The 24,056-nt window shown below is 39.4% G+C and overlaps 1 long non-coding RNA gene and 1 pseudogene across 1 annotated transcript; both read left to right on the top strand.

Annotated features, from left to right (window-relative positions):
- LOC127418012 (myosin heavy chain, fast skeletal muscle-like) overlaps positions 1-21,605 on the top strand; it is a 28,115-nt pseudogene extending 6,510 nt beyond the window's left edge.
- On the top strand, positions 1,619-4,584 carry LOC127422454 (uncharacterized). The gene is made up of 4 exons (XR_007894167.1): positions 1,619-1,863; positions 2,225-2,459; positions 3,064-3,153; positions 3,597-4,584. It is a non-coding gene; the product is annotated as an uncharacterized LOC127422454 (long non-coding RNA).
- Positions 21,606-24,056: the final 2,451 nt, after the last annotated feature.

Consider the following 24,056-nt stretch of genomic DNA (forward strand, 5'->3'; position numbering starts at 1 on the left):
TCATCTGTTGAGAACTGTCTTCCTGCTTTTCGAATATTTCATGCTCAACAAGAAAAAGAGAAGATTAACTTAGGCTCTAGCAATGCAGAGCCCTACAACCAACCCTTCTCCATGGAAGAGCTACAGCGAGCAATAAAATAAAATCCCACGACACAGCTGTTGGACCAGATAAAGTCCACTATAAATTTTTAAAGAATCTACCCCACCTCTTTCTAAAAATGCTCCTTAGAATTTTTAAATCCATCTGGATATCTGGAAAAATTCCACCCGCTTGGCATGAAGCAGAAATAACCTATTCCAAAGCCAGGAAAAGACCATAGTGATCCCATAAATTATCGCCCTGTAGCCTTAACCAGCTGCTTATGTAAAACAATGGAGAGGATGGTCAATGACCGCCTGGTCTGGGTACTGGAATCTGAACATCACATAAGTAATGCCCAATGTGGTTTCAGGAAAGGCCGAAGCACTACAGACCATCTTATTTGTCTTGAAAGCTATAATCGTGATGCTTTCATTAGATATTTTTTTTACTGACATTTACCATAAATAATTACAGATTTTTTCTGTCTTTTTCATAATTAAAGAATATACCTGTAAAATACAGAAAAACCTAGTTTTTCAATAAATCTGCTGTAAAAGTACAGTCAAAGTCTGTAACTTTAAATGATAAGAATCCACCGTTTTATAACACGACTGTACAATTTTTTTTTTTATGGTTTTGAGTGTTAATTTAGTAGATATCAGTGTAAAAACACAGTTATCAGTGGAAAAACACTGACCAATAAATTTTACATTTTCCCTGCTCTGTGCGCATTTATTTAAAAACACAAAAATGTATGTATGTTTGCTGTAAATTTTAAGTAATAAACACATTATAAAACCTAATGAAAATCAATTTTACAGAACTGTTCTATAAAATTACTTCCAATACAGTGTCATAAAAAAATACGACAACTGCAACTTAACTGTAATTTTCCATTTTCTAACATTAAATGCATGGTAAATGTATTTAAGTTCCACTCAACAAAGACATTACATTTAACCAAAAACAGTAGCTTAACATCTGCATTTGACCAAACCTGGGCTTATGGTCAAATATTAATGATTTAAAAGTAAAAATATATTTGGACAGGGATATTTTAATTTCTACGCTCTAGCACAATACTTGTTTTTATTATAATGCACTGGTCCTTCATACATACACAGAAACACCCACCGGGAATAAAATAATAAAGGATATTTTGATGCAAATAATTTAATAATGTCAAACTGTTAAAGCTAAGGTGTGCAATCTTTTCCAGAAACATTTTTTGTTATACTGGTTGAAAGTCTCTTCACATCCTGATAGCAATCAATAATTTAAGTGGTCAAAATGTACAAAAAACCCCATATTTATATATATATATATATATATATATATATATATATATATATATATATATATATATATATATATATATATATATATATATTCTGTGGAAGGGACAGGACTAAAAAATGATCGACCAATCATTGCATTCGGTCCGAATGTAATGATAGGATGTCCTTTCTGTCTGTCAATCTATATTTGCATACCGCCGCGCATCTTGTGTGCAGCAAGCTGTGCAGAGAGCGAGCGTGAGAATGGAAGGCGAACCGCAGCTACCTTATGTTACTCCTGAACCACCAGTAAAAGTAAACAACAACAAAAAAAAAAAAAAAAAAAAAGACCGTGTTAGAAACTTCTACAACGAAAAATCGTCTGGATCAAGAGCGTGCTAAAAGCATAATTAACACTGGCATTGCTTTTCCACGCTGGAGGCAACTGTGGGATTCAAAGGGTCTGAAAAATGACGCCATGGTTGCTGTTTTTCTTTTGGACAGGTAATTACATGGTTTGATTTGTTTTTTATATATATTGTTAATGTAATGAAGTATTTAGCTCATGTAGTTTGTGTACATTTACGAATTATCTCAACGCTAATCTGACATCTGAAACCGTTGCGATGGATTCCACCAACAAGTCTCTCGTCCTGGCGTTTAGACTCTGATCTGTGTGTGTGTTCATGTGTGATAGAGGAAGCGTGGCTTTGGAGACACCTCTGAAGCGAGGGCGGGCTCTATGCTTTCAAAGCTAGCTTGCTAACTGCTAGCCTCTCTGGATTACACACCCTAGCTTTAAGTAATTCGTTACTATTTTCTTTAAAAAATGTGGTAAATTGTAATATCATTTTATATTTGGCAGAATACAACTTTATTGTAAACCACAGAAAATGAGATCAGCAAACAGTTCTGTGTTGTGATTGGACAAAATCGTCGTTGCCGGAACTGTTCAGCCAATGAATGCCCGAGAATCAGTTGTTTGAATCTGAGCGCCAGCTGCGCCGCGGGAGAGCTGTCTGTCTGAAGAAGGAAGAGACAGCCTGGCTGCACAGAAGTCCGTGTTCACGCCAAGTGTTAATGTTTAGGATCAACTAAAGGTAATGTATTGGTTTTATTTTTGTCAAATATCCGCTGCTTTGCTGGGAGTGAAAACAGCTTACTTTGTTTTTAGTTACTTTTATGAATAGTGGCGTTCAGATGTCAAGCTAGTGCAAGCTAACAGCAAGGTTAAGCTAAGTTGTCAAAGTGTACAGATTTAGGCTATCAAAACAATACCAGAGCTGAAGTTTTAACCCCTTTAACGAGCTGAGGTACGTTAGTCTTAGAAATTTAATTTGATGGTGCATCTGTTAAGTTCAGTACAGGCAAACAAATGTTACTTAGTTTGTAGTGGTCGTTGTTGTATTATTGAGCTTATTTTTAATGTGCTAACTTGGCAGTAAACGTGAAAGATGCAGTTAGCTCTTGATAGAAGTCCAAAGAGCTAACGTTATATGTGATTACTGTTATAAAGCTGACTAAATTAATAATGAAAACCTTGTTAAATTTGTGTAGCATTTTGACACAGAAAATGTGTTGGAACCGTACTTAAATAGTGATTACAATTAACCCTTATAGTGAATAGTGGATTTTAACCCTTATCTTATTTCTGTGCTTTTTTGTTTTTTCTGTTTTTTGTCACTTCTGTCCCTGATATGTCAGAAAACCTCAGTTCAACCCAGTCATCAGGACCATATTTCGCTGTGTTCCCACGTCTTCAGAAGATTCCTACAAGCAACAGACGTGACTAAGGTATGTTTTTTGGTTGTTCACACAACATTAGAAAATGGAATAACCAAATTGATGCAGTATGAAGGCTGGAATGTTAGTGCTACAACTACACATACTATGATTCAATATTTTATTTTTTTATTTTTATGAATTTGCCAGCAGGTTATATTATCAAACTTCTTATTATGCCTGACAACACACTCTTAAGTGTTAGTTACAATAACAGAGCAAAGTAGAAAATCAGTCATTGAAATTCAGTAACTTCCAGCTGATCAGCTAATTCAGATACTAATACTACAATTACTAATGATAACAACAACAGTTATCATGATTTCAGATTTTTACATTTTACGTTACAGTACGTTACAGTAAATTGATCTAAAAAGTGCACAGGATGTGTCAGAATTACTGTACACAGGTTGCAGGTTCAAACAGATAAACAGTTTGATTTGATCTTTTCACAGATGTGGCGGTGGCCACTGGTTTAATGATGGCTAACAAGATCATTGAGAGAAGTGTCCAAAGCCTGGAGTTATGGAATTTTCTTCCTTATGGATGCCTCCTAAGATGACTGACATCTTTCTCAGAGATAATGTTAAAACTGTTATGTAGTGACGGGTAAGGGTGAGTGAATTGAGACTGAAGAAAACTAAAGTGCACAGTGATAATGAACAGTGACATGTCATTCTATGAGATATTTGATGTGAGCATTTCATATAGTTAAAGGTGGGGTATGCGATATCATGGTATTGTCATGGAATAGAGCGAACAACGACACCGCAAGTAATGTAACTAACGTTAGCTAGGTTGTGGGTTAGCTTAGCTAGGTTGCAGGTTAGCAAGCTGTCTCTATAGTTGCTGCTGCGAAGCTAACAGCCAGAGAGGATGAGACAGTTTCCCAGAGCCAGCAAACCAGCTCCAGACAGCGATACTCACAACTCAACTGCTACTATAGCTAACATCACAACAACAGCATATCTTGGCAAGCTAGAAAGTAAGCTGAATGTCTGTGAGCAAGTAATGTAACATTCCCTGACACACAAATCATGGCTGGAATAGTGGTGTGTGGCTAGGTCCCAGCCACTTTGTTTATTTCCCATTTACAGAGCCAGGGCTCTATACAAACACCGGAGTATTTTTTCAGCGCACACACTGAACGGACAACTAGCATACTGTGAGGAGATATTCCCTGAATTTGACAAAAAGACGTGTATTGGATTAGAATCGCATACCCCACCTTCAAAGTCCCAATCCTTTAAATTTTTTCAGCACACTTTCCATCTTTACTGTTACTGCTGAAAATGCACTAAACAACTGTGTGTAGGCCCCTTTTAAGGACTGTAACAACTGTTTCAGTGTTAGGTTCTGTGATTGGCCCTTGTGCTTTGTATTGGGGGGGGGGGGGTTATACAGATAAAAATATTAAGAACACTTTACCCTATTATTTCACCATTTTAATTCTTAATTGTGTGTGTGTGTATAGATATATATATATATATATATATATATATATATATATATACACACACAATGTGTGTATATATATATATATATATATATATATATACACACACAATGTGTGTATATGTACAGGTGCATCTCAATAAATTAGAATGTCGTGGAAAAGTTCATTTATGTCAGAAATTCAACTCAAATTGTGAAACTCGTGTATTAAATAAATTCAATGCACACAGACTGAAGTAGTTTAAGTCTTTGGTTCTTTTAATTGTGATGATTTTGGCTCACATTTAACAAAAACCCACCAATTCACTATCTCAAAAAATTAGAATATGGTGACATGCCAATCAGCTAATCAACTCAAAACACCTGCAAAGGTTTCCTGAGCCTTCAAAATGGTCTCTCAGTTTGGTTCACTAGGCTACACAATCATGGGGAAGACTGCTGATCTGACAGTTGTCCAGAAGAAAATCATTGACACCCTTCACAAGGAGGGTAAGCCACAAACATTCATTGCCAAAGAAGCTGGCTGTTCACAGAGTGCTGTATCCAAGCATGTTAACAGAAAGTTGAGTGGAAGGAAAAAGTGTGGAAGAAAAAGATGCACAACCAACCGAGAGAACCGCAGCCTTATGAGGATTGTCAAGCAAAATCGATTCAAGAATTTGGGTGAACTTCACAAGGAATGGACTGAGGCTGGGGTCAAGGCATCAAGAGCCACCACACACAGACGTGTCAAGGAATTTGGCTACAGTTGTTGTATTCCTCTTGTTAAGCCACTCCTGAACCACAGACAACGTCAGAGGCGTCTTACCTGGGCTAAGGAGAAGAAGAACTGGACTGTTGCCCAGTGGTCCAAAGTCCTCTTTTCAGATGAGAGCAAGTTTTGTGTTTCATTTGGAAACCAAGGTCCTAGAGTCTGGAGGAAGGGTGGAGAAGCTCATAGCCCAAGTTGCTTGAAGTCCAGTGTTAAGTTTCCACAGTCTGTGATGATTTGGGGTGCAATGTCATCTGCTGGTGTTAGTCCATTGTGTTTTTTGAAAACCAAAGTCACTGCACCCGTTTACCAAGAAATTTTGGAGCACTTCATGCTTCCTTCTGCTGACCAGCTTTTTAAAGATGCTGATTTCATTTTCCAGCAGGATTTGGCACCTGCCCACACTGCCAAAAGCACCAAAAGTTGGTTAAATGACCATGGTGTTGGTGTGCTTGACTGGCCAGCAAACTCACCAGACCTGAACCCCATAGAGAATCTATGGGGTATTGTCAAGAGGAAAATGAGAAAAAAGAGACCAAAAAATGCAGATGAGCTGAAGGCCACTGTCAAAGAAACCTGGGCTTCCATACCACCTCGGCAGTGCCACAAACTGATCACCTCCATGCCACGCCAAATTGAGGCAGTAATTAAAGCAAAAGGAGCCCCTACCAAGTATTGAGTACATATACAGTAAATGAACATACTTTCCAGAAGGCCAACAATTCACTAAAAATGTTTTTTTTATTGGTCTTATGATGTATTCTAATTTTTTGAGATAGTGAATTGGTGGGTTTTTGTTAAATGTGAGCCAAAATCATCACAATTAAAAGAACCAAAGACTTAAACTACTTCAGTCTGTGTGCATTGAATTTATTAAATACATGAGTTTCACAATTTGAGTTGAATTACTGAAATAAATGAACTTTTCCACGACATTCTAATTTATTGAGATGCACCTGTATATACAGTTGTGCTCAAAAGTTTGCATACCCTTGGAGAATTGGTAATATTTGTACCATTTTTAAAGGAAACATGAGTGAGCAGGCAAAACACATTTCTTTTATTTCTTATGGGATTCATATTCAACTGTATGTTATAACAGAATGGCACATTCATAAAACAAAACATGGCAACAAAGAAATAAATGAAATGACCCCTGTTCAAAAGTCTGCATACCCTTAGTTCTTAATACTGTGTATTGCCCCCTTTAGCATCAATGACAGCGTGCAGTCTTTTGTAATAGTTGTCTATGAGGCCCCAATTTCTTGCAGGTGGTATAGCTGCCCATTCGTCTTGGCAAAATGCCTCCAGGTCATGCAAAGTCTTTGTTCGTCTTGCATGAACTACACGTTTGAGATCTCCCTAGAGTGGCTCAATGATATTAAGGTCAGGAGACTGTGATGGCCACTCCAGAACCTTCACCTTTTTCTGTTGTAACCACTGGAGGGTCAACTTGGCCTTGTGCTTAGGGTCATTGTTGTGCTGGAATGTCCAAGAGCGTCCTATGCGCAGCTTTCGTGCAGAAGAATGCAAATTGTCTACCAGTATTTTCTGATAACATGCTGCATTCAACTTGCCATCAATTTTCACAAGATTTCCCGTGCCTTTAGTGCTCACACACCCCCAAAACATCAGTGAGCCGCCACCATGCTTCACAGTGGGGATTGTATTCTTTTCACTATAGGCCTTGTTGACCCCTCTCCAAACATAGCGCTTATGGTTGTGACCATAAAGCTCTATTTTGGTCTCGTCACTCCAAATTACAGTGTGCCAGAAGCTGTGAAGCGTGTCAAAGTGTTGTCGGGCATATTGTAACCGGGCTTTTTTGTGGCATTGGCACAGTAAAGGCTTCTTTCTGGCAAATCGACCATGCAGCTCACTTTTGTTAAGTATCGTCATATTGTGCTCCTTGAAACAACCACACCGTCTTTTTCCAGAGCAGCCTGTATTTCTCCTGAGGTTACCCGTTATGTTTTTCTTTGTATCCCGAACAATTCTTCTGGCAGTTGTGGCTGAAGTCTTTCTTGGTCTACCTGACCTTGGCTTGGTATCAAGAGATCCCCGAATTTTTCACTTCTTAATAAGTGATTGAACAGTACTGACAGGCATTTTCAAGGCTTTGGATATCTTTTTATATCCTTTTCCATCTTTATAAAGTTCCATTACCTTGTTACGCAGGTCTTTTGACAGTTCTTTTCTGCTCCCCATGGCTCAGTATCTAGCCTGCTCAGTGCATCCACGTGAGAGATAACAAACTCATTGACTATTTATACACAGACACTAATTGCAATTTAAAAAGCCACATGTGGGAAATTAACGTTTAATTGCCATTTAAACCTGTGTGTGTCACATTGTGTGTCTGTAACAAGGCCAAACATTCAAGGGTATGTAAACTTTTGATCAGGGCCATTTGGGTGATTTCTGTTATCATTATGGTTTAAAAAGGAGCCAAACAACTATGTGATTAATAAATGGCTTCATATGATCACTCCTTAAATAAAATACTTGTTTTTTTTTTTTTTTTGTTTTGTTTTTTGCATGATCAGTCATATTTTCAAAATCAATGCCAAAATTTCACAATTTCTGCCAGGGTATGCAAACTTTTGAGCACGTGTGTGTGTGTGTGTGTGTGTATATATATATATATATATATATATATATATATATATATATATATATATATATATATATTATATAACTACGCAGTTTTTTTTCTGTTAGTCAGACAATGTCTCTTCAGGAGCAGCTTAATGCTTCATTTGCAGCTCAGTGGGCAGAGGGAGTCGGGTTTGACACACAGTGCTCTTTTTATTGAATCAAATGATTTTGAGTCGTGAATTAAGAATTGATTTAAATCTAATTGTAACACCAAGAATCGGAATCAAACTGAATCGTGAGATTCCCCCAAATTCCCACCCCTACATGGCAGTACCACCATGTCCAAATAATATTTTCTAATCTGAATCTTTTAATAAATGTATACTGATACAGTCCATACTACAGATAAATTGAGAATTATATAGAAGGTAATTAGTAAATCTTTAAAACCTTAGAAGCATTATTGTAAAGATCCACAGTAACCATTTCTTTGCTTCCATTTTGTATTTATTTTGAATGGTTGGTTCAATTGTCATGATTGTTGAATTTCAACTGTCAAAATAAAAAATTGAAAGCATGTATTGTTGTTGCGCTTTTATTGTTCTGGCCAATAGCTTCACATTGTTTTAAAAGAGCAGTAGTGTATTGGTTGGTATGTATATATGTAAAATTAAAGTACACCATTCTTTTATCTGCTGAAGTAAAATGTTAACATAATTAAGCATATTGATTCCTGTATAAAACCTGTAATTTGAAGAACAAAAGAACCACAAAAATACGTATACTTATAGGTATATATTGTAAAATTGGTAGATCTTAAGGTGGTTTTAATAGAAACTTAAAATGTTATTACATCCCAAGCACTGTAAATGAATTGGAAAGTGTTGCATATTTAATGGATTATTTGATTTTAGAAATTTAAAATGTTCTATGAATTTCTGTGAATATATTGAATGATCACAAAAAATAAAAGCTTAGATCTGTGAACACACTAACCATAAACTTTTATATAGGGTTAATTACATGTAATTTTACATTATTTTTCTGTATTTAACCAATAGAATTCAGTGCTGTAACAGTGAGATCGCATGGATAAACAGTACATCATAATAGTTTGTAGGCAGGTCAACCAATATTTAACGGTTATGCATTGTAAATTTATAGGTTAAGAACATTTATTGACAGATTACCTCTTGAAAATTTTTAAATAAGATTTAAAAAACAGTAAAGAGACTAATTTAAATAATTATTTTACTTTTAAAAATGTGTACTTTGACAGGCACATATTGTAGAATGATTGAATAATTCTATGAAACAACATAATTCCGCTGTTATTTAAAAGATAGCAACCTTCAAATTGTGGGCTTTAATTGTATTTATGCAGTATTTCCTTGATTTTATTACATTTTAGAGATGTTTTCTAACAATAAAAATGTGTAATTCTACTAAAATTTGGCCGTAAAATTACAAAGAATATATACAGGGAAAAGCTGTAATTTCACAGTAATTCATTGTTGAATTAAGTATAGTATTTTACTGTAATGTTATGGTAACTGTTTGGCAACTTTTGCTGTGTGTGTTTTTTTTAATTTTTTATATATATATATATATATATATATACAGTTTAGCTGTCTTTAATCTAGAAAGAGCCTATGGCATGACATGGAAACATGGCATTTTAAAGGATCTGTATCTAATTAATTTTAGAGGTCACCTGCCAATCTTCATTGAACATTTTTTTTTTTATCAAACAGACTTTTTAGAGTAAAGGTAGCAAACACCTTGTCTAATCTACATAAACAAGAATTCGGAGTACCTCAAGGTAGTATTCTATCAGTAACTCTCTTTAGTATTAAAATAGACAGCATTGCGAAAGTCATTGGTTCTGATGTTCATTGTAGTTTATATGTAGACGATATCTGCATTTGCTACAGAAGCAAGTACATGCTTACTATCGAGCGAGAAATACAACTGAAGATAAACAAAATGCACTCCTGGTCAACTCAGAATAGTTTCAAGTTCTCACAAACAAAAACTGTCTGTATGCATTTCTGTCAGCTCCATTCGTTGCACAATGAACCAGAGTTGTATATGGACCGAGTCCCCATCAAAGTCGTTAAAGAGAACAGGTTCCTTGGTATCAACTTTGATAGTAAGCTGTCTTTTATCCCTCATATTAAATTATTGAAAAATAAATGTTTTAAAGCTATGAATGTTTTAAAGGTTTTATCCACAACCAAATGGGGAACAGACAGTTTAACTCTTGAATCTGTACAGAACCTTGATTTGCTCAAAGATGGATTATGGAAGCATCATTTATGGATCACCCAGGAGATCTATACGACTTCTAGATACTGTTCACTACCAAGGTATTCGACTGGCCTTAGGAGCATACAGAACATCACCAATTCAAAGTTTATACAGGTGCATCTCAATAAATTAGAATGTCGTGGAAAAGTTCATTTATTTCAGTAATTCAACTCAAATTGTGAAACTCGTGTATTAAATAAATTCAGTGCACACAGACTGAAGTAGTTTAAGTCTTTGGTTCTTTTAATTGTGATGATTTTGGCTCACATTTAACAAAAACCCACCAATTCACTATCTCAAAAAATTAGAATACATCATAAGACCAATTAAAAAAAACATTTTTAGTGACTTGTTGGCCTTCTGGAAAGTATGTTCATTTACTGTATATGTACTCAATACTTGGTAGGGGCTCCTTTTGCTTTAATTACTGCCTCAATTCGGCGTGGCATGGAGGTGATCAATTTGTGGCACTGCTGAGGTGGTATGGAAGCCCAGGTTTCTTTGACAGTGGCCTTCAGCTCATCTGCATTTTTTGGTCTCTTGTTTCTCATTTTCCTCTTGACAATACCCCATAGATTCTCTATGGGGTTCAGGTCTGGTGAGTTTGCTGGCCAGTCAATCACACCAACACCATGGTCATTTAACCAACTTTTGGTGCTTTTGGCAGTGTGGGCAGGTGCCAAATCCTGCTGGAAAATGAAATCAGCATCTTTAAAAAGCTGGTCAGCAGAAGGAAGCATGAAGTGCTCCAAAATGTCTTGGTAAACGGGTGCAGTGACTTTGGTTTTCAAAAAACACAATGGACCAACACCAGCAGGTGACATTGCACCCCAAATCATCACAGACTGTGGAAACTTAACACTGGACTTCAAGCAACTTGGGCTATGAGCTTCTCCACCCTTCTTCCAGACTCTAGGACCTTGGTTTCCAAATGAAATACAAAACTTGCTCTCATCTGAAAAGAGGACTTTGGAACACTGGGCAACAGTCCAGTTCTTCTTCTCCTTAGCCCAGGTAAGACGCCTCTGACGTTGTCTGTGGTTCAGGAGTGGCTTAACAAGAGGAATACGACAACTGTAGCCAAATTCCTTGACATGTCTGTGTGTGGTGGCTCTTGATGCCTTGACCCCAGCCTTAGTCCATTCCTTGTGAAGTTCACCCAAATTCTTGAATCGATTTTGCTTGACAATCCTCATAAGGCTGCGGTTCTCTCGGTTGGTTGTGCATCTTTTTCTTCCACACTTTTTCCTTCCACTCAACTTTCTGTTAACATGCTTGGATACAGCACTCTGTGAACAGCCAGCTTCTTTGGCAATGAATGTTTGTGGCTTACCCTCCTTGTGAAGGGTGTCAATGATTGTCTTCTGGACAACTGTCAGATCAGCAGTCTTCCCCATGATTGTGTAGCCTAGTGAACCAAACTGAGAGACCATTTTGAAGGCTCAGGAAACCTTTGCAGGTGTTTTGAGTTGATTAGCTGATTGGCATGTCACCATATTCTAATTTTTTGAGATAGTGAATTGGTGGGTTTTTGTTAAATGTGAGCCAAAATCATCACAATTAAAAGAACCAAAGACTTAAACTACTTCAGTCTGTGTGCATTGAATTTATTTAATACACGAGTTTCACAATTTGAGTTGAATTACTGAAATAAATGAACTTTTCCATGACATTCTAATTTATTGAGATGCACCTGTATGTGGAAGCCAATGAACCTTCTTTGGAAATCTGACGCCTAAAGCTGGCCTTAAAATATGCAACCAAACTAAAAACAAATAAAGACAATCCAGCTTATCCAGCAGTTTTCTCAACTCAACATTCAATACTATATGAAAGAAAACCAAGTCACATTCGTCCATTTGGCCTACGTATAAAAACACATCTGGAGAATCTGAAAGTGGATTTAAACATTCTGGAGCAGACACATATTTGCGAAATCCCCCCATGGGATCTCAAAAAGCCCAAAATCCATCTGGATTTAACGAGAAACCAAAAATCAAAAACTCATCCGAATAAGTATTACCAGCAATTCCTGGATATAAGAGCAGTGTTCCCACAACATATCCCAATATACACAGATGGGTCCAAATCTGGAAATCAAGTGGCAGCAGCCTTTGCAACAAGTCAACTGTGTCAAGGCATACGCATCCCTGAACAAAGTTCAGTTTTTACTGCAGAGGCAAATGCTTTATTACTAGCACTGAAGTTCATTGAGACTGTTCCACAGAAATGTAACTGATTCCAAATCATGTCTGGAAGCACTGGAGTCTATAAAAACTGATCACCCAACAATTGAGAAGATTTTTAAAAAATTTTCATCTCTGGAATCAAAGAATTTTAGTATTATTTTCTGCTGGGTACCTGGCCACTCAGTAATATCTGGTAATGAGTAAACAGATAGAGCTGCCAAAGAAGCATTATCCTCAGAACCAGTAAAATGCTCTATTCAATTCACAGACCTAAAACCAACATTAAACGTATATACTAAAAACAAATGGCATTCGGTATGTGATCACTGTTTAAACAACAAATTACAGGAAATAAATCCTGTTGTTGGGACAATACACATATTCCCTTTTAATAATTATTGGGATCAAGTCATTTACACTCGATGCTGGATAGGACACGCAAGGCTCACACACCAATTTTTACTATCTGGAGAAAATTCACCAAAGTGCCCATCCTGTCCGAACCCACTATCCATTAAACATGTCTTACTGGACTGTAATGCTTCTACACACTTGAGGGACCTGTATTATTCTGTTGACACTTTTGAAAAGGTTTTTAATCAAGTAAATCTAAATTTAGTTTTAAGGTTTTTTTTTTAAAAAAAAAAAGAATCTTAAACACCTTTTTTTTGTTTTATTCTTGAATAACTAAACTGGCTCTCACCATGAATATAGCCATTGAAGCTGGCATGGCATTTAAAAAGGAAAGAAAGAAAAAATGTATGAGAAGCAATCTGTTGTTGTTGTTGGCATGGTTCTGTTTTGGGCAAACTCTGCTCACTAATGCAGCAATGCTTGAATAGAGTGGGGAGAGCAGCAATTCACTGCACAATTACATTACAACTTGGTACAAATATTTCACAAAAATGCTTTCAGAAAAGATGTGGATCTGGGGATGTAGGGGGTGTTAAATCAACCTGGGGCAATGCAATTAAAAGGCAGCTGAAGAATGAAGGACTTAAAAAGAATCACTCTGAAATTTGTTACTGTCATAATTCAGCTGACCGCAAAGATTGACTGAAGTGACCTGCCTGAACTAATGCAATGCTTAATAAGAACTTGGGCAAGCTCATGACCAAATTGAGGAGCACTCATCATCATTTTGTGCTTTGTCTGATTCCCAATGAGTCCAAGACTCCAGGTAGAGTAATAAAGGGCTTAGAGATATTCTGACATCAGCACAATATATGATAATGGTCATGTGAAATGTTCATGAATTGAGCTCAACATGTAAGCTGTTCTTTATAGGTCTCATGGAGAACTTCCTGGTTATCCACCAGCTGAGATGTAGCGGTGTACTGGAAGGTATCAGAATTTGCAGAAAGGGCTTCCCCAGCAGAATCCTCTATGGTGACTTCAAACAGAGGTATATAGGCCTGCATGTAAATACTACTTCCTGTTGGAGGGTTATCTCAATGTAAAAATATGAAGCATTTTGATCAATCTTCCACAGATACAAAGTGCTGAATGCCAGTGTTAACCCTGAGGGACAGTTTATGGACAACAAGAAGGACTCTGAAAACTCCTGGGATCCACTGATGTTAATCAGAATCAGAATGAGCTTTATTGCCAAGTATGCTTACACATACAAGGAATTTGTCTTGGTGACAGGAGCTTCCAGTACACAACAATACAAAACAGCAACAAGACTTTTAAAAAATAATAAAAAAGTGAATAAAAAATAAATATTGAAAATAAAGTATACATAGAATACATAATAGACAATATATATATATATATATATATACACACACACACACACCCACACACACACACACATACATACATACATACATACACATACGTGTGTGTGTGTGTGTGTGTATACAGGTGCATTTCAATAAATTAGAATGTCGTGGAAAAGTTCATTTATTTCAGTAATTCAACTCAAATTGTGAAACTCGTGTATTAAATAAATTCAATGCACACAGACTGAAGTAGTTTAAGTCTTTGGTTCTTTTAATTGTGATGATTTTGGCTCACATTTAACAAAAACCCACCAATTCACTATCTCAAAAAATTAGAATATGGTGACATGCCAATCAGCTAATCAACTCAAAACACCTGCAAAGGTTTCCTGAGCCTTCAAAATGGTCTCTCAGTTTGGTTCACTAGGCTACACAATCATGGGGAAGACTGCTGATCTGACAGTTGTCCAGAAGACAATCATTGACACCCTTCACAAGGAGGGTAAGCCACAAACATTCATTGCCAAAGAAGCTGGCTGTTCACAGAGTGCTGTATCCAAGCATGTTAACAGAAAGTTGAGTGGAAGGAAAAAGTGTGGAAGAAAAAGATGCACAACCAACCGAGAGAACCGCAGCCTTATGAGGATTGTCAAGCAAAATCGATTCAAGAATTTGGGTGAACTTCACAAGGAATGGACTGAGGCTGGGGTCAAGGCATCAAGAGCCACCACACACAGACGTGTCAAGGAATTTGGCTACAGTTGTCGTATTCCTCTTGTTAAGCCACTCCTGAACCACAGACAACGTCAGAGGCGTCTTACCTGGGCTAAGGAGAAGAAGAACTGGACTGTTGCCCAGTGGTCCAAAGTCCTCTTTTCAGATGAGAGCAAGTTTTGTATTTCATTTGGAAACCAAGGTCCTAGAGTCTGGAGGAAGGGTGGAGAAGCTCATAGCCCAAGTTGCTTGAAGTCCAGTGTTAAGTTTCCACAGTCTGTGATGATTTGGGGTGCAATGTCATCTGCTGGTGTTAGTCCATTGTGTTTTTTGAAAACCAAAGTCACTGCACCCGTTTACCAAGAAATTTTGGAGCACTTCATGCTTCCTTCTGCTGACCAGCTTTTTAAAGATGCTGATTTCATTTTCCAGCAGGATTTGGCACCTGCCCACACTGCCAAAAGCACCAAAAGTTGGTTAAATGACCATGGTGTTGGTGTGCTTGACTGGCCAGCAAACTCACCAGACCTGAACCCCATAGAGAATCTATGGGGTATTGTCAAGAGGAAAATGAGAAACAAGAGACCAAAAAATGCAGATGAGCTGAAGGCCACTGTCAAAGAAACCTGGGCTTCCATACCACCTCGGCAGTGCCACAAACTGATCACCTCCATGCCACGCCAAATTGAGGCAGTAATTAAAACAAAAGGAGCCCCTACCAAGTATTGAGTACATATACAGTAAATGAACATACTTTCCAGAAGGCCAACAATTCACTAAAAATGTTTTTTTTATTGGTCTTATGATGTATTCTAATTTTTTGAGATGGTGAATTGGTGGGTTTTTGCTAAATGTGAGCCAAAATCATCACAATTAAAAGAACCAAAGACTTAAACTACTTCAGTCTGTGTGCATTGAATTTATTTAATACACGAGTTTCACAATTTGAGTTGAATTACTGAAATAAATGAACTTTTCCACGACATTCTAATTTATTGAGATGCACCTGTGTATATATATATATATATATATATATATACACACACACATATACACATATACACTACCGGTCAAAAGTTCTGAAACACTCATTCTTTATTATAATTTTTTTTTTTTCACATTTTAGAATAATAGTAAAGTCATTAAAACTATGGAATAACATAAATGGAACTATGGGAATTATGTTGTGACTAAACAAAATCCAAAATAAATAAAAACTGTGTTATATTTTAGCATCTTCAAAGTACTCACCCTTTGCCTAGAATTTTCAGAAATGTACTCTTGACATTTTCTCAACCAACTTCTTGAGGTATCACCCTGGGATATTTTTTAAACAGTATTGAAGGAGTTCACATCTGTATGCTGGGCACATATTGGCTGCTTTTCTTTATTATTTGGTCCAAGTCATCAATTTCAAAAACGTATATATATATATATATATATATATATATAGACACACACACACACATACGTAGTGCAAATCTAAATACAAATCGATTATATACAGTGCAAGGGAATGTAATGGCAGAAGAGGTTGGATAATATAAAAAGACTAAGCTGTGTATTGCACATTAATTGTTGATCAATGGGGCAGTTTTAACTGTTCATGAGAAGGATAGCCTGAGGGAAAAAACTGTTCCTGTGCCTGATGGTTCTGGTGCTCAGAGCTCTGAAGCGTCGGCCAGAAGGCAACAGTTCAAAAAGGTAGTGGGCTGGGTGAGTGGGACAAGTATATATTTGGGCACAGAAAGGTTCATATTCTGAATTAAAACAATTCAAAGATTCAATAACCATGCTGTATGTTTTCAGCTATGATTAAAATAAACTCTGCATTATTGTGCATGAATTCAGGTGTTCTTCAAAGCTTGTCGTCTGGGTGTTCTTGAGGAGATGTGTGATGAGAAACCGGTAGTTCTGGTCACAATGACTCAGGCTCTCTGCCGTGGTTACCTGATGAGGAGGGAGTTTGTGAAGATGATGGAGAGGAGGTTAATTATATCATTAATAAGGATGTCTACAATAATAACTGCGACAAGAGTAAATAATGACATTTATGACATTTATTGACAAAATAATTCACAGGGAACATCCTCTCATTCATGAACGTCAAACACTGGCCATGGATGAAGGTTTACTACAAGATTAAACCTCTGCTGAAAAGTGCTGAGACTGAGAAGGGGCTGGCAACCATGAAAGACGACTTTACAAAATGCAAAGTAGATCTTGCCAAAGCTGTAGCCAAAAAGGAGCTTGAGGAGAATGATCTGCAGCTTCAAGCAGCCTCTGTGAGTGAATTGAAGAAAACATTAATTTGGATTATTTCATAAGAAACCTCAGATACAGTAGGTATGAGCACAAGCTTTTAATTTAATGTGTATATTGACTTTTTCATATTTTGCGCATTATGCACTTACTACCATAAAAACAGGAATCTGAGAATCTCTCAGATGCTGAGGAGAGGTGTGAGAGTCTGATCAAGAGCAAAATGCATCTTGAAGCTAAACTGAAAGAGACAACTGAGAGACTGGAGGATGAGGTAGAAATCAATGCTGAACTCACAGCCAAGAAGAGGAAACTGGAGGATGAGTGCTCTGAGCTGAAGAAAGATATTGATGACCTGGAGTTCACCTTGGCTAAAGTCGAAAAGGAGAAACATGCTACTGAAAATAAGGTTTGTGACAGAGTTGCTTTAATATTTTATTACATTTCAACTGCACCTAAATTTTGTTCAAGAATATTAATTATAACAAAAGAAAGTAATTTAGTATCAAACATCACAGAGGTCAAGAACCTGAATGAGGAAAAGTCAGCATAGGACAAGGGCATTGCCAAGTTTACAAAGGAGAAGAAAGCCCTCCAAGAGGCATATCAGCAGACTCTGGATGATCTCCAGGCAGAGGAGGACAAAGTCAACACTCTGACCAAAGCCAAGACGAATAGTAACGAAGAAGAGTTACTATTTCAATATGTCCTTAATTCATTAAATTCTAATTTTTCTTTCAACATTTATTTATTATTTTCCCATAGCTTGAGGGTTCCCTTGAACAAGAGAAGAAGCTCTGCATGGATTTTGAAAGAGCCAAGAGAAAGCTTGAAGTAGACCTCATATTGGCTGACTGAAGTAAGGAAAAACATAAAATCATTAGAAATTATATTGTTATGTTTGTGTTGTATTGTTTTATGTATGTTATTGTTTTACAAACAAGTTATTATTGATCTCCCACAGGAAAGACTTTGAAACAAGCCAGCTCCTGAGCAAGATTTAGTATGAACAATCTCTTGGAGCTCAACTCCAGAAGAAGATCAAGGACCTTCAGGTATTTTTTGGACTCTTATGTTACATTGCTAATTGTATTTAAAAAAATCAAGATCAGAAGTTCATTAATTATTTGCCCCTGAAGGCTCACATTGAGGAACTGGAGGAAGAGATGAGGCTGAGCGTGCAGCTTGTGCAAAGTTGGAGAAGCAGAGATCTGGTCTCTCCAGGGATCTTGAGGAGATCAGTGAGAGGCTTGAGGAGGCTGGAGGAGCAACTACTGCTCATATTGAGATGAATAAGAAGCGTGAGGCTGAATTCCAGAAGCTGCATCGTTATCTTGAGGAGGCCATCCTCCAGCATGAAGTCACTGATGCTGCCCTCCGCAAGAAGCAGGCCGACAGTGTGGCTGAGCTGGGAGAGCAAATTGACAACCGCCAGCATGTCAAGCAGAAAATTGAGAAGGAGAAGAGCGGATACAAAATGGAGATTGATGATCTCTCCAGCAACATGGTGGCTGTTGCCAAAGCAAAGGTTTGCAACAATGAAATGCAAGATAATTTTATGAAAAGTCCACATCCACAAAGCAATCCACAATATTTTGACATCATTCTGAAAACATTTACATTTACAGGCAAATATTGAGAAGATGTGTCATACTGTTGAGGATCAACTCAGTGAACTCAAAACCAAGAATGATGAGAATATTTGTCAGTTATATGACCTCAGTGCTCAAAGAGCAAGACTTTAAACTGAGAACGGTAATTGTTTTTTATTTTTTTAGTAAATTACTGTTATCCAGGGCTTTTTTGTAAATGAAAACCAAGTGTCTCTTAGTTGTGAATATTATTATTATTTTATGAATATCATAAATATTCATGCAGGGGAGTTTGGTTGTCAGCTGGAGGAGAAAGAGGCTCTGGTTTCTCAGCTGACTAGAGGCAAACAAGCTTTAACTCAGCAAATTCAGGAATTAAAGAACATATAGAGGAGGTGGTGAAGGTAAATAAAAAAAATAACTAAAAAAAACAACTCTTGGAAAGAACTTTGTGCTGATTGATCTGAGGAATCAGTTAATCAGTGATTTTTAAAATACATTCAACACAAACTGTATTTTTTAGGCCAAGATTGCTGTGGCCCATGTTGTGCAGTCAGCCCGTCATGACTGCGACCTGCTCCGTGAGCAGTTTGAGGAAGAGCAGGAGGCAAAGGCTGAGCTGCAGTGGGGAATGTCTAAGGCCAACAGTGAGGTTGCTCAGTGGAGAACCAAATATGAAACTGACGCTATCCAGCGCACAGAGGAGCTTGAAGAGTCCAAGTATGAACATCAGAAGAGCTTATAAACGTGTTCAAATGTGAAAATGTTTGCATCATAAGATTAATGTTGACAGATTCAGAACAGGAAGAAGCTGGCTCAGCGTCTGCAAGAGGCAGAGGAACAAATTGAGGAAGTGAACTCCAAATGTGCCTCTCTGTAGAAGACCAAACACACTCCAGATTGAAGTGGAGGACCTCATGATTGATGTGGAGAGAGCAAATGCTTTGGCTGCCAACCTTGACAAGAAGCAGAGGAACTTTGACAAGGTAAATTTAAAGTCTTTCTGTGACATGACTTTGATTTGAGTCTCTTTAAAAAATAGTTTAACCTGACCATGAAATATCTCTACCCAGGGTCCTGGCAGAATGAAAGCAGAAGTACGAGGAAGGTCAGGCAGAGCTGGAAGGTGCCCAGAAAGAGGCTCGCTCACTCAGCACTGAGCTGTTCAAGATGAAGAACTCCTATGAGTAGAGTCTGGATCAACTGGAGACACTTAAGAGAGTAAATAAGAATCTGCAGCGTAAGACCACAACTGTTCAATTAATTATTAACTTTAACACTCTTACAGTGTTATATCAATATTGGGAATTCAATGTATGTACTTTTTATAATATGCTGATACTATTTTCTTTCTCTTCTGTAAAGGAGATCTCGGCTCTGACAGAGCAGTTATGTGAGACTGGTTAAAGCATTCATGAGCTGGAAAAGGTCAAGAAGGCAGTGGAGACAGAGAAGTCTGTGATTCAGACCACCCCGGAGGAGGCTGAAGTGAGTTTCTGGAGATGAATGTGTATTATTTTGTTATAATCCTTGCTAAAAATTATAGCACTATCCTGTCCTGTTAATGAATGTTTCAAATTCAAAAATTATTTTTCACATTTCATAGCGCACCCTGGGGCATGAGGCGTCCAAGATTCTTTGTGTCCAGCTTGAGCCAAACTAGGTCAAGAGTGAGATCAACAAGAAGCTTGCAGAGAAGGATGAGGAGATGGAACAGATCAAGCGGAAACAGCCAGAGAGTCATTGAGTCCATGCAGAGCACTCTGGACTCTGAGGTCAGGAGCAGGAATGATGCCCTGAGAATCAAGAAGGAGGAGGAAGATCTTAATGAGATGGAGATTCAGCTGAGCCATGCCAATTGCCAGGCTGCTGAATCTCAGCTAAGAAATGTTCAGGGACAACTCAGGGTATGTGACCTCTCTCTGGTTTTCAGTTGTATAAGTATGCTGAACAAAATTGAAAGCAAAAAACTAATCAGGGAGCCATCAAAAAATTGTTGTGTGCAGGATGCCCAACTTCACCTTGATGATGCCCTGAGAGAACAGGAGGACATGAAGGAGCAGGTGGCCATGGTGGAACACAAAAACACTCTGATGCAGGCTGAGATTGAGGAGCTGAGAACTGCTCTGGAGCAGACAGAGAGGGGCTGCAAAGTGGCTCAACAAGAGCTGGTGGACGCCAGTGAGCGTGTTGGACTCCTGCACTCTCAGGTAATCATTACACAAGATTTCTCTTAAAACAGGATAGCAATCAAATGCAGATGTAAGATTTTAACTTTATTGTGTACTATTTCCTCTATTTGAGAGCACAAGCTTTCTGAACACCAAGAAGAAGCGTGAGGCTGAACTTGTCCACAATTCAGGGTGAGGTTGATGATATCGCCCAGGAAGCAAGAAATGCTGAGGAGAAGGATAAGGAGGCCATCACTGATGTTAGTTTTTATGTTATAAAAATTACAACCATTTATACTAAAATCAAAGTTCACCTTTTGGAGTGTAGGAAAGACTCTCACTGAATTTTTTAAAATATGTTAATGTGGCAGCGGGGGCATGGTCGAGCGTCCGTCCAGAGAGAGAGAAAGCGGTAAGGGCGCTTGCACCTGAGCTAGATTATGTGTAACACCTGTCTCTAATTCCAGTGAGCATGGGGAGAGCGGCATATAAGCAGCCACACCACCAGCAGAGAGAGTGAGAGAGTCTGGCACAAATAAGGCCACGGTGCTCCTGAAGCTGTTACGTTTAACCTGTTATGTTTATGAAGCTGATGTGTTTAAGTGACTACGTGTTTATGAAGCTGATGTGTTAAATGCCTACGTGCCTGTGAAGCTGATATGTTTGTGAAGTTGTAAAGCACTGAAATGGCCTATTAAAAGTCCTACCTGATCCAGGAAAAACCTGTTTCCCTGTGTTGTCCTTCCCGCCTGTTGTGAAGCTGTTCTACACTGGTGCCGAAACCCAGGATCATTGAGGTACGCCCATGGAGCCCTCGCAGTTGGCCGAGATCTTCCAGTCCCTCGCCAGCCTAGATCAGAACCACCAACAATCCCTGCTTGAGCTCCGCCAAGACCAGGATCGCCGCTTCTTTGAAATTCTGCGAGCTCAAGCAGAGGACTGGCATGCGATCTGGAGCGTTCTTTGCCAGGAGAGAGCCCCGGCTGCGACCCAGGAAAACAGAAGCCCCCTGCCCCCACCCACGCTCCTGAAAATGGTGGCGGAAGACGATGCGGAGGCTTTTCTTGACCTTTTTGAGCGGACGGCTGAGGTCTGGAGCTGGCCGCGTGACCAGTGGGCGGCAAGGCTCCTTCCGCTCTTGTCCAGGGAAGCCCAGCTTGCTGCCCAACAGCTGCCGGCAGTTAACCTCCTAGCCTATGATGACCTGAAGAAGGTCATCCTGCAGCGGGTGGTTCGAAGTCCGGAGCAGTACCGACAGCTCTTCCGGACCTTGAAGCTGGGGAATTCCGACCGCCCGTTTGCCTTTTCCCAATGGCTCTGAGACACGTGCCAGAAATGGCTGCTGGAGGGGAACCGTGACGTTGTGGGAGTCATCGATCAAGTGGTACTGGAGCAGCTTATCCTTTGTCTGCCAAAGGGAATGGCGGAGTAGGTCCAGTGCCACTGCCCGGCATCATTAGAGGAAGCTGTCCAACTCATAGAGGACCATATGGCGGCATACCCGAGGGCGGAAGAACCCTCTTCTTCTTTCTATCTCCCTCTTCCCCCTCCCCCTGTGTGTTCCTCCTCCCCTCTCACTCTGCTCTCTCTACAGAGCCCGTTCCTGCCCCACGGAGGCGAGGAGCTCTGCCACCACGGCCAGTTCCCCGAGCTAGGTGGGGGACACATCCCCCTGCCCCTACAGTGCCCCGCTGCTCTCCCCCTCAGGTGGAATTGTCCGCCGACACAGGTTTCTGGATACTGGTAAGTGTCAAGGGGGGTATTCACCAAGCATTGGTGGACACGGGTTGTAACCAAACCACTATCCACCAATGCTTGGCTCAACGTGAGGCTTTGGGCACAGCTAAAATGGTGAGGGTGAAGTGTGTGCATGGGGATATTCACAACTACCCTCTGGTGACCCTTGTTATTAAATTTCGGGGAACAAAACATAGAGTGGAGGCCGCGGTTAGTTCCCGCCTCACCCATCCGCTGATTTTGGGGACTAATTGGCCTGAATTTAGAAATGTATTAAACGGAATATGCGCGGATGGGTCCTGCACTAAAGCAATGAGATGTGAGATGTGCGATGCTCTGGCAGGGGAGGCAGAGCCAGGGCCGTCTTCGTCTGCTCCACGTCAAGATGACATTGGGGGGGAGAGGCTGCAGCCCCTCCCGTCCTCGGGGGATTTCCCGAAGGGGATTTCCCTTTGGAGCAGTCACGAGACGAAACCCTCAAGCACGCCTTTGACCAAGTGAGAGTGATCGATGGTCAACAACTCCAGCCAGGTGTCGCCCTTTCATATCCTTATTTTGCAATTATAAAAGAGAGGTTGTATAGAGTGACGCAGGACGCTCAAACAAAGGAAGATACAACCCAGCTCTTAATACCTTGGAGCCCTTGGGAAATGGTGTTCCAGGCGGCTCATTATAATCCCATGGCGGGTCATCTAGGGGTAAGATAAACACTGAACCGTCTAATAGCCCATTTTTATTGGCCGGGCATTGGCGGCGATGTCTGCAGGTGGTGTGCGGCATGCCGCGAACGCCAGCTGGTGAATCCACCGGCCACTCCAAAAGCGCCATTGCACCCTCTTCCGCTGATCTAGGTCCCCTTCGAGAGAATTGGAATGGACCTTGTCGGGCCATCAGAGCGGTCATCACGCGGACATCGCTTTTTATTGGTCCTAGTGGACTATGCAACGCGAAACCCGGAAGCAGTGCCTCTGCGCAACATCTCAGCACGCAGTGTTGCGGAGGCACTCTTCAAAATAATCTCCCGGGTGGGGATTCCGAAAGAAATCCTCACCGATCAGGGCACAAGCTTTATGTCACGAACACTACGCGAGCTTTATGAATTATTGGACATTAAATCAAACCACACCAGCTTTTACCATCCACAAACAGATGGCCTGGTGGAGTGATTTAATAAAAACCTTAAAAATACAATTCGTAAGTTCGTGCATGAGGATGCTGGAAGTTGGGACAAATGGCTTGATCCCCTGTTATTCGCAGTACAAGAGGTCCCGCAAGCCTCCACGGGATTTTCCCTATTCGAGCTGCTATATGGGCGGCGCCCGTGCGGTGTGCTTGATGTTATGCGCAAAGCTTGGAAGGAGGGACCTTCAAACAGTAAGAATGAAATTCAATATGTTCTTGATCTTAGA

The sequence above is a fragment of the Myxocyprinus asiaticus genome, chromosome 3 (genome assembly GCF_019703515.2).
Source record: "Myxocyprinus asiaticus isolate MX2 ecotype Aquarium Trade chromosome 3, UBuf_Myxa_2, whole genome shotgun sequence".
In the NCBI taxonomy this organism is placed as follows: Eukaryota; Metazoa; Chordata; class Actinopteri; order Cypriniformes; family Catostomidae; genus Myxocyprinus; species Myxocyprinus asiaticus.